At 37.4% G+C, this 12,500-nt stretch overlaps 1 protein-coding gene across 1 annotated transcript in view; it reads right to left on the reverse strand.

Moving 5' to 3' along the window:
• The window catches only part of LOC137624403 (cytochrome P450 4C1-like), a 122,607-nt gene that overhangs the window by 85,332 nt on the left and 24,775 nt on the right, over window positions 1-12,500 (reverse strand). The window lies entirely within an intron of this gene.

Genomic DNA, 12,500 nt, shown 5'->3' on the forward strand with positions numbered 1-12,500 from the left:
ATTCAGTCGAGAAAGACCTTGGAGTCTATGTTTCAGACAATTGGCTATCTTCTGTTCATATAGCAAAATTCATCAGTAAAGCCAATCAGATTTTGGGTAGAAGCCATGGAACATTCACTTTTATGAAGGTCTATCCAAGTTTGGTTCGGACTCATTTGGAATACGCTGTCCCAATCTTGTTACCCACGGTTAAGAAAAAAATATCATATTATTGGAAAGAGAGTGGAAAGCAATAAGAATGGTACCCAAACGTACAGGCCTTGGTTACGAACAACGTCTAAGAGATATCTTGGTTTAACTACCTTGGAGGAGAGAAGGCGCAGAGGAAATCTAATTGAGATATACAAAATTATGTATGAATTTGAGGACGAGGAGCTGGGAGTGATAAAGTGTAGTGCAGTAGACTTTAAACTTGACGAAATTGGGAGTGATATTGTTAAGTCTGCATTATTGGAGGAAATCCAAATCGAGTTGTGCCTTCAGACCTCTTCTTAGTGAAGTCTCCAAATGTCGATAGGTACGAAGAGTCTGTTGCACTACACTTTATCACTCTAAGTTCTACTATGATGCCACTCGACAACTATTGGATATTGAGATCAGACACAAGGAAAAGCTTATTACTAAACGTAAGGATACAAAAAAATATCTGTAAAATGTCATAGAAAATACTGTATCATTTATCGAATTTCTTTATGTAAAACATGTACTTACCAAAATTGTTAACTTTTATTCTGCAAATGTTCAAAATACTCATTTCAGAAAACTAGATCGTTTAGGTATCCAGATCCCAAAATTCATAGACTCCAAAACCACTGTTTATAATTTTTTTAACTATGTTGTATCTAAGAGAGAAGAATTCATCTTGTCTTTTCGGCCTTGATTTTTTTTTTACCAAATTTTAAACCATGTTATAGTAATTCTTATTTGCCACTAGAAATCCTTTTTGGTCGACTTCGGTCGTTACAACTCCCAGGTGACTTACCCAATTTACAGAGAGACTTGCAAAGCATTGCTCACAAAACTTTCTCTAAATTATGCAATAACTGGTTTCCTTTCTTTCGTAAAGATGATATATGTTACTAAAAACCTTATCCAATAACCCAGACATTGTCATAACCAGACCGGACAAGGGAAGAAGCACAGTGATAATAAACAAAAATGACTATGTATAGAAAATGGATAATATTCTTAAAGATACCACTAAATTTGTTGAGATAGGTGTTCCAACATATCAACCTATATTTAAGGTGGAGGATAAAATCAATAGATTACTCAAAAGTCTCAAAGATCAGAACATTATAACTGAAAGCACTTACCAAGAATTATTTTGTTCAGGTTCATCTTATGGTGTGTTATACGGACTTACTAAAATTCATAAAGATCGTGTTCCTTTACCAATTTTGGCGGCATACAATACCCCAAAATTACCATTTGCAAATAATGAATACGTTTTATCAAATTCTGCTAACCTTCTACCTGATATTCTACCACATGATGTTGATTTATATATGGTGAGTTTGGATGTCACATCTCTTTTCACGAACATACCGTTGCAGGTGACGGTTGACATAATTTTAGATAAGATCTTTTACGAGGAAAATGTTTTATATCATGGTTTTAACAAGGATAATTTTAAGAAACTTCTAGAAATTGCAGTGCAGGACACTCACTTTATTTTTAACAATAAAGTTTTTAAACAAGTTGATGGTTTTTCGATGGGGTCACCACTTGGCCCAGTTATGGCTAACGCTTTTATGTGCTCTTTCGAGGAACAGATGCTGGATGGGTGTCCCTCATCATATCACCCTCTCTTTTATAAGCGATATATGGATGACACTATTGCTCTATTTAAGTCCAGAGAAGCAGCTGAAGCTTTCTTGCAATATATCAATGGCATACAACTTAATATAAATTTCTCAATTGAGCATGAACAAGACAACCAACTTGCTTTTTTAGATGTTTTAATTACTAGGACAGAACATGGTTTTGATATGAGCGTCTTTAGAAAAAAGACGTTCACGGGTCAAGGTACTAACTTCTATAGCAGTTGTTCCATGATATTTAAATTAAATAGTATTTCCACACTGTTACGCTGTGCTTATACGTTATCTTCCATCTGGCATAACTTCTATAGCGAAATTCAATTTTTACTTCAGTTTTTTTAAAAACAATTCATATCCTCCAGCCTTACTCTTGATATATGTCAATAAGTTTTTAAATGATAAATTTCAGCCACGTCAACTTGTACCGAACGTCCCTAAATTATTAATATATGCCTCTATACCTTTAATTCATTCTAACACATTTAAGGTGCAAATACAAAAAGTCATTCAGAAAACTTTTCCGGCTGTGAATCTTAAATTAATAGAAAAAAATCCTAAAACTCTGGGTTCTTTGTTCTCCCACAAAGATAAACTTCCGACTTTGATGCAGTCTTTGGTGGTATATTGCTTTTTTGGGCTCAAGCCATGTCGTCGTGATGGAAGTTCCTTAAAGTAGCTTCCTAAGGGATATATGTACTACAGTGATATTCCCAGAGAATTTTACCTTTAGGTATCCAGAATTCTAACTCCTTGCGCGAATATCCTTAAAATTTCTCCAAAGGATATCGCATAATATCAGCGGACGCATTCTTAACACGCCTCCATAACAATCTGCACCCCAAACAGCGTTTTGGCTTCGAGGAGGATGTGGCAAAAGGGAGCTGGCCAAAGGCTCTCCCCGCTCTCGTAATACTATTGGGAATACAACAGCGCAATTCCCACGACGGCGGACATTCCTTTTTTTGTAGCGATCTCGCTCGGTGATATTTCCTGATGATCTAATTTTTCGATCGTTTTACAGGATTATTATTATGCTTTCTCCATCTTCTTCCACCTCTGGAAAGTTGAGTATCGGGTCTTCACTATGAGTATATTTTAGCTCCTGTTTCACAATGAAATTGGAGTATTTTATTGTGTTTATGAGCTAGGCCAGTTACTGGAGGCGCCATGGCGCCGTCGTTCATTTGGCATGTGTTATTTAGATAGAAGAACGACTTCCACTTTTTAATAGCTTTACCTAATTATTTTAATTATTTACCTATTTAGGCAATTATTCATGAAAAGTTTCGATAATGTGTATAATTTTTGTTTCCCCCTTTCTCTGTCGATCGTATAGTTAGAGTTTCGGTGATTTAGGTAACCAAAATCTCGTATAGCCTAGGTAACCTTACCTAGACGTTTTACTATACGTTCAGACTTTCCCCGGTTACCCTCGTGTATTGTTTTCATTCAGCGGAGACTGATACCTACTAAAATGTTATGAAACATTACACGTCTCTTCGAAGACTTAAGGGTAATCTCTTTTCCTCTGAGTGTAACCTCAGGCTACAACCTTAATAGCCGTGCCCTGAATTTTATTCAGACATGGCTAACTTAGGTTTGTCCTGCCTCTTCCCTTAACCGTTGGTTGTGGTATACCATCAGGTTTTGGGATTTAGTCAAAATCTCAGAGTATTTAGTCTTATGACGGCGACCTGCCGGCAGGGCGAATGGGTTGTAAGATAACATCATTTCCCTGCCGGCCAGGTGGCCGGCAATGGAGGTTAGCCCTCATTAGCCGTACTTGAAGTTATGGTAGGATTCCATCTTCTCCTTGCGACTAAAAGACTAGTCCTATGCCACAGTTCTCTGGCCTGAAGAGTAATTTTCTTTAGCCTAGGATACGTGGCACTGGAACTCTGTTTCATCTTTGTTGAGAGGAGGCGGCAGTACCGCCATCCCCTTAACTGTGTCGGCAATCTCTGGGAAGGAGATCTGAGTCTCTTCTGTTCCCTGGGATTCTGCCGATACCGAAACAGAGTTTCTTTTACAGGTGGTAGTACTGACAATTTTTACCAGTTCCTTTCACACTCGTTACAGGACCCTGTTCCCTACCCCTCTGTCCACTTTTGATGGCTGAGCCATTGTCTTTCTTTAGGCCGGCATCTTGTAACTTTACCTTTGCTGGTAGGTTGCCGGAGCCAGCCAGACTCCCTCTCTAGTTATGTCTTTGGCTGACGGCAGAGCATACTGCCGCCAACCACATCATCTGTCGGAAACTGCCGGCCCAGCCGGCAGCCAAGATGGCTGCCGGCGACCATGATGGCCATGAGAGGGAAGTCCCTTCGGTTCCCAAGGTTCCTCAGTCATCCCTTGGACTGCTGCTACAGGTCCTGTTGCCAGGGTACTGCCGGCCAGGCCGGCACAGATAGTGCTAACTCAGTTGGCAGCACGCCGACTGTACTGGTACTGCTGGACTTACCGGCTGGCAGTGTATCAGCGGTACCTTGTTGGCAATAGTACTGTAGCTGCATGGAAGCCTGAATGGTACATTCTCCCCTTCTATTAGAACCTTCTTTCTGGAAAAAGGCAGTCTGTATACATTCACAGTAAGGTGTTGTGGAGGATTAATTTTTGTTTTATTTTTTGTTTATTTTCTTTTGCCAAATCCAGGGAGAGAGAGAGAGAGAGAGAGAGAGAGAGAGATTGTGTTAGCGAGTGAAAGTAGTTAGTGTATCAATTGTTTGTGGTGAGAAAGACTGTTGGTTTAAGTGAGATTGTTTGTTTATGTTTTTAGTTAGGTTACGACAGTGGTGAATGTCTTAGGAGAATGCTTTTTTTTATTTGACTGCAGCTTAAGGCAGTTGCGCGTGTGAATGCTGGATTTTATTTATGTTTTTGTTACCAGCGTTGGAAGGGATTATTGATTTTCTGAGCCATGATTCCTCCTTTGAGAGAGATATTTTGAATATTGATTGATGACCTGGCTTGTTATAAGGGATTTGGAACTGACTGCTATTTTGGATTTGGATTTAATTGGTAACGAATTGGCTGTAAGAAGGAATTTTCGGATGATGATGATGATGATGATGACATGATGACATCCAGGACCCCAATTAGGGAGGCACTGTGTGGCAATTTGCCACACAGTGGATTGTTGACCATAAAGCTGTGGTAGTGGGCTGCAAAAGACAGTTGGCAGTGTGTGGACGACTGTTAGTGTCCATAATATATATATATATATATATATATATATTGGTGTTGGTGGTGTGCAGTTAATGTTAAGTTTTGATAGTTTTTTTTGTTTATTTGAATGTTGTTTATTGTATATTTAGTGTTAAGTTTTAGGATGCAGTTATTTTAGTATTAAGTGATTATGATAGTTATAAGTGTGGTTGCTGGTGTTTTTTTTTCGTTAATTCTAGAATATAAGAAATATATAGTTGTAAGGTTATTTTTTTTTTATTTTTTTTTTTTTTGTGTCCTTTTGTCTAAGAGTCCAGTTTTAGATAACGTAAGGGGAAAGTTTGTGTTGCAGAGACAAATGTCTGGTAGAGTGATTCAAGGGTGTGGGGGTTGTTTTACAACATCCGCCACAGTGTAGCCTTTTTTCCATGCTATCTCTCTCTCTCTCTCCTCTCTCTCTCTCCTCTCTCTCTCTCTCTAGCTAGCATGCCGGGTATGCCGTTAAGACCTAGCTATGCCGGCTACATGCCAGCTAAACTACTGTATATTTTATACAGGCAGCCAGTATATCTGCAGTATAGAATATACTGCAGATAGAAAACTACTATATAGTTTATACTAGTAGTTATTTCCAATATATTCTGGATATCCAACACAGGCATTTGCTGAGCCCAATCCTATATTGAATGAATATGATTTCTTCAATATCCTGATTAGGAATCAGTATTAGGATTACCCTACAATATTAAACACTTCAAAGGGTGGAGCCTTTTTCCTTGAGTCTCCCTGATCAGGAAACTCTATATTCTAATATAGTAGGAAGACTACAGCAAATAGGCTGAGTCGGATATACAAATATAAGTCTTTATTTTCCTAGTCCAGCTGGCTTAATGCTAGATGGACCATACTGTCATATGCTACTATGAAGGCAGCATAATGACTAGACTACAATACATGATGTACAGTAGCCAGTAAATTGCAATATAGACTTACTGCAATTAGAAAACTACAGTACCATGATACAGTAGTATTTCTGAAATACCTTGGGTATCCTTGTACGAGCATTCTGCTGGTACCGTTCATATATTGAATGAATAGTTTTTTTCAATATTCTGATCGAGAATCAGTCATCCTGACACCACAGTATTAACATTATTTTGGGACAGTGATTTGATACTTCTCTACCCCTAGGGGTAAGAGTCCTTCTACTTGGAGTTACTCTATAGAGAAATCTTGATGTAGTTAATACTGAGGGGAAGCAACAGCATTTGCTCACAGGGGTACAAAAGTATGTATAATCAAATATTTGAAAGTGTTGTAGGATTCGTGCGAGATAGGAACTAGTGCTTTGATAATGTTCTTTTACATTTTATGATGTATTGTGTCATGTTTGAAAGAGAATTTCAGAACATTTACTTTGGAAGATTCTCTGCCATGTGCTTTCGAAACTTCGAGAATACCCAGCTAGAGGATGTTATCGTGATTCTTTTTATTTCGGGAACAATAGGTAGGCGGAGCTAGCTGGGAGAGTTGTCTCGCGGGTGCGTTGATGTGCATTTGAGAGTTGCTTGAAACCCCTTGATTCACCTCTTGGCGTTTTTATCTAGTTGGAAACTCTGACGCCTTAGGCAGAGGCCACACTTCCCAAATAATTTGAAACCTTTTGGAATTCACCAAATCTCATATAAAAGGGGACCAAGGTTAGGTTACCGTAGATCGAGATAAAACTGCAGCCTGAAAATAGCCTCCTTCCCCTCTCCCGCTCTCTCCTGCACGTAATCCAGTGTATTTGTCGAAAGTGTTTAGTGCTTTTAGTGTGTCCTCTCTTAAGTAACTCTGTGCCCCAAAGCAAATCGGGTGTCAAATAATATGCAAGAATAAAAGGTGATTTTGAATTCATTTTATTAGGGGTACTGTTGGCATTATATAACGTTTTTTTGTAAACGGCCCTGTAAGCAGGATAGGTTATGTAAAGTGATCTGGTTAAATATTATTCATTAAGAGTCAAACTTAAACATTGTATCATTTCAGAATTATTTCAAGCATTGGTATTATTTTTATTGTATTATTTCTTTTCTAAAGTTAAGTTTATTCAGATATAATACTTCAAGTCAATTTATTACATAATTTCAGATCGTAATTTTTTTTTTTTTAATTAAAGTTTTATTCAGACTTAATTTTTTTCCAATGACTTATTTTTGTTATGTACGTCTTTTGAAAGTGTTTTAATTTATATCGAATATATTTGTTTCTGAAAAGAGTGTACTATTCCAATCATCATTATTCAAGACCAGATTTCGCTCGATTCCTGTTAAGAACCACAGTGAGTAAAATAAGTTTTAATAATACATAAGAATGATTACCCAGTTAGGTTTTGAATGTGCTTAAGAGACCTTTAGATATTCAGTGTTTTATATATTCAGAATTCATGTGTTAATGTTTTAAAGTGCAACAGTTTTAATGTGAAAGCAAACAAGGTAGTTGGAATTCGAGAGGTTGATTAACTTGCCAGTCGTAGTATATTTAATATTATATGTTTGGTTCCCAATCACGAGCCATAGTATAGTATATTTTTAGTGCCCAGTTCTCGGGAACCATATCACAAAATATATTTTGGTGCCCAGACCCTTAGATTGAGCAAGTCTGTTTTAAATATTGGTGATAACAGGGCCGTTTTTTTTGATAAAAGGTTTTTTTAATAGTACAGTGATAGGATTTTCAGTATTGTTAGTACATTATTTTTAGGAGAGGCATTAATTATTGTAAAATTACAAGATGGCACAGTTTAACATGCAAGAGTTTTTGAGCAACCAAAGTGTTCAGGAATTGTCAAAAGCTAATGCAACTAAAGCTCAGTGGCTCTCGATCTTAATGGCATGTGGTGGCCACGCTACGAGCAGGATGATAAAGGCTCAAATTAAGTGTCTAGCCTAAGAAGCATTGATAAACTCAGGAAAGTTGTCGAAAGAGAATATTATGGCAGCTCGTTAACTGTTGGAGGAAGCTGAGGAAGAATTTTTAGCGAAGCAAGGATCAGTTGACCCTCAAAATGAAGGCATGAAAGCAGATAAGGATATAGAAGCGGAGACTCGACGAATTGCAATAAAGGGAAATTTGATCAAGTTGAAGATGATGGAAAGAGAGAAAGAAATGGAAGCAAGACGAGAAGAAGGATAGGCAGAACGAGAAGAAAACGAACAAGAAGTAGCCCAAGAGATGGCAAGACATGAAAGGTTAATGGAAGCGAGGGAAATCTCCGAACGAGAAGAAAGAGAAAGAAGACGGGAGGAAGGAGAGAGAAAAGAAAGATGACATGCCAGAGAGATGGAAGCAAGGGAAATCGTAAGACAAGAAGAAAAAGAGAGAGTACAGGAAGAAAAAAGAGATAGAAGAAGCGAGGTATGTACGGGAGTTAGAACTAATGCACGCCTGTGCCCAGCTGATAAGCACAATACCGTGGTCAATGTGTCGTAAGCCCAGAGGTTAACTCCAAGGTTTACTGAAGAATCTCCAGATGAGTTTTTTGATCATTATGAAACAGTCTCAGCAACAATGAAATGGCCAGACGATAAATGGTCATTGTTATTGCAGAGATGGCTTTTTGGGAAGGACCACAGTGCTTACTTATTCTTATACCAGGATCAGAGGATGGAATATCAAGAAGTGAAGAGGAGCGTGCTGCAAGTGTATTAGATGACCCCTGAATATTATAGTGAAAGATTCTGAAGTTTGAGAAAGGATGAGAAAATGACTTTCCTGGATTACACTTATCAGGTACGACAATGTTTTAAGAGATGGACAGAGGCTGCTAACGTAAAGGAGAAAGCTGATTTAGAAGAAATGATAATACTAGAGCAGTATCTACGATGAATTCCGGAACACATTTGAAGAAACTCAATAAAGCCGCCTCGCCGAGTGAAGATTACAATATTTTCAGTCGTAAACCCTCCTCGGGCCCAAAGTTTCAACCGTCGTTCCGACCAAGTGTCAAGTATTCGCCGAATCGTGGAAATCAGTTCGGAAATAACTTCAGGAACAAGTTCAACAGTTACAACGGAAGTAGCAATGGTACTGCTCCTAAGCCGAATGCGATAGTACCACAGCAGCAAACATTGAATCATCCTCCTTGAAGTATCGTGAAAGACACGCCGATGGTTAATATGGTCTGTTTTAAGTGTGGCAAGAGAGGCCATGTGAGTAGGGAGTGTTGGTTAAACCAAATGAAAGAAGTCACCCAAATTATTCAGGATAATTTGACTTCACAGAATGTGAAGACTAATAAGCAATCGCGAAAGGAAGGTGAGGAAGATAAACCTGCCACTGTTTACATGACGAACGGGACGAACCCAAACAGCATGGATGCCTTTAAACCATATATTTATGAAGGTATGTTAGCAGCAATAGATGGGAGTGAGCAAAACCCGGTCAGGATATTGCGCGATAAGGGGTGGTAACCATAGTGTGGTTGAACAGGAAGTACATCTGATGATGGAACAATCTCTCACAGGGGATTCAATTATTTTGAAGGGAATAGGAGGTGCGGAGGTACCTTCTATTTGCCGTTTAGAATTATCATGCTAGTTGGTGACAGGTAATTTTGACTTTGCGGTAAAGGAATCAATAGCTCTTGAGGGATTAGACGTCCTGCTGGGTAATGAGGTTGGTGGAGCACCGCTCGAGCCCTGTCCCATTGTAACGGAGAAACCTTTGAAGTATAGTCCCACAACTGAACGCGGGACTACCCGTCTCTGGTTCCTAGTTGCGCTATAACTAGGATTATGAAGAAGAAAGTGGCTGAGATGTACTTAGAAGATTGATTTTCCGAAGAAGAGAATTTCCATGATAAGTCCCCAGTAAGCCCTAGCGAAGAGGAACGATAGACGAGAAGAAAAGAGGGTAAAGTAAAAATGGCCCTGGAAGAAATGAATTTGGAGGTTTTATTTTCCGAAGAAGAGGATTCCTTTGATGATTCCATTCATCATTATTTGAGGTCAGCTTCCGCTCGATTCCTGTAAAGAACCACAGTGAGTAAAAGAGGTTTTAACAATATTTAGGAGTTTTGTTTTGAATGTGCCTAAGAGATCTTTGGAAATTCAATATTTTATAAATTGCTGTCTAGGAGTTATTTGACGGTCTCAAAATTCGTTTATTAATGTTTTAAAGTGTTACAGGTTTAGTGTAAAACCAAACAAGGTAGTTGGAATTCGAGAGGTTGATTAACTTTCCAGTTGTAGTATAAATAATATTATGTTTGGTTCAAGTCACGAGCCTTTCAACTACTTTTAGTGCCCAGTCCCAGGGAACCATATATATATATATATATATATATATTTATATATATGTGTATGTGTGTGTATGTGTGTATATCTATCTATCTGTCTATCTCTCTTTATATATATATATATATATATATATTTACATATATACACACACACACACACACACATATATATATATATATATATATGTATATATATATATATATATATATTACAGCGAAATGGATACGAGAGCAAACTAAAGTAGAGGATATGCTAACTACTGTACATGTGAAAGTAAGAAATGAACATGTGCAGAATATATAATGAGAATTATATTAAAAATAACAAATTGGGTCCCGAGAAATTGCAAAAGAAGCAGGAAAATGAAGAGAAGACAATGGATTGGCGAACTAAAAGAATTTGCTAGTATACACTTGAGGAAAGACTATAAACAGATGCAGGTGGAAAGACTTGTCTGAGTCCTTTGTACTGCAGTGGATTAGTTTTGGTGGATGATATATATATATATATATATATATATTTATATATATATGTGTATGTGTGTGTATGTGTGTATATCTATCTATCTGTCTATCTCTCTTTATATATATATATATATATATATATTTACATATATATACACACACACACACACACATATATATATATATATATATATGTATATATATATATATATATATTACAGCGAAATGGATACGAGAGCAAACTAAAGTAGAGGATATGCTAACTACTGTACATGTGAAAGTAAGAAATGAACATGTGCAGAATATATAATGAGAATTATATTAAAAATAACAAATTGGGTCCCGAGAAATTGCAAAAGAAGCAGGAAAATGAAGAGAAGACAATGGATTGGCGAACTAAAAGAATTTGCTAGTATACACTTGAGGAAAGACTATAAACAGATGCAGGTGGAAAGACTTGTCTGAGTCCTTTGTACTGCAGTGGATTAGTTTTGGTGGATGATATATATATATATATATATATATCACAAGCACACGTGATTTTAATTAATGAAAATATCACCCACGAAATGCATTTAATACCGAATTCTATCTTGGGAATACATATCCACTTGGAATTCATTTTATGGTAACAGCTTCTGGCCGGGTGGTGATTCGAACCACCACCTGTACGGCTTGAAACTATGCTAGCAGGGACCCTAACGACTCAGCTATCAAGAGAGACTAAAAGTTTATGACAAGTCCCCCTACATATTCCTGTCGAATTCAGGATTCTGTTCATAGACTTGAAATAGACCCATCTCCACCATGATAGCTGAATTTGTGATATATGTTCATTAAAATAACCACGTGTTGCAAACTCACGATTCAGCTATCATGGTGGAGATGGGTCTATTTCAAGTCTATGAACAGAATCCTGAATTCGACAGGAATATGTAGGGGGACTTGTCATAAACTTTTAGTCTCTCTTGATAGCTGAGTCGTTAGGGTCCCTGCTAGCATAGTTTCAAGCCGTACAGGTGGTGGTTCGAATCACCACCCGGCCAGAAGCTATTACCATAAAATGAATTCCAAGTGGATATGTATTCCCAAGATAGAATTCGGTATTAAATGCATTTCGTGGGTGATATTTACATTAATTAAAATCACGTGTTTGTGATATATGTTCATTAAAATAACCACGTGTTGCAAACTCACGATTCAGCTATCATGGTGGAGATGGGTCTATTTCAAGTCTATGAACAGAATCCTGAATTCGACAGGAATATGTAGGGGGACTTGTCATAAACTTTTAGTCTCTCTTGATAGCTGAGTCGTTAGGGTCCCTGCTAGCATAGTTTCAAGCCGTACAGGTGGTGGTTCGAATCACCACCCGGCCAGAAGCTGTTACCATAAAATGAATTCCAAGTGGATATGTATTCCCAAGATAGAATTCGGCATTAAATGCATTTCGTGGGTGATATTTACATATATATAAATATATATATATATATATATATATATACACGCATATATATATATATATATATACACGCATATATATATATATATATACACGCATATATATATATATATATATATTTGAAATATCCACTTCGCTTGTAATATGAATACTAGATTCTGGGTACTTTGAACGTCATTTACAGTTGTAGTTTAATCTTAGTACGGGAACCTGCCAATATGGCTGCCACTGAGTCAGTTTCTCGATGTAGTTAGCGCTAATTCCTATCAGGAATACTAACTTTGTTATTAACTCCAATAATTTC

The sequence above is a fragment of the Palaemon carinicauda genome, chromosome 31 (assembly GCF_036898095.1).
Source record: "Palaemon carinicauda isolate YSFRI2023 chromosome 31, ASM3689809v2, whole genome shotgun sequence".
NCBI lineage: Eukaryota > Metazoa > Arthropoda > Malacostraca > Decapoda > Palaemonidae > Palaemon > Palaemon carinicauda.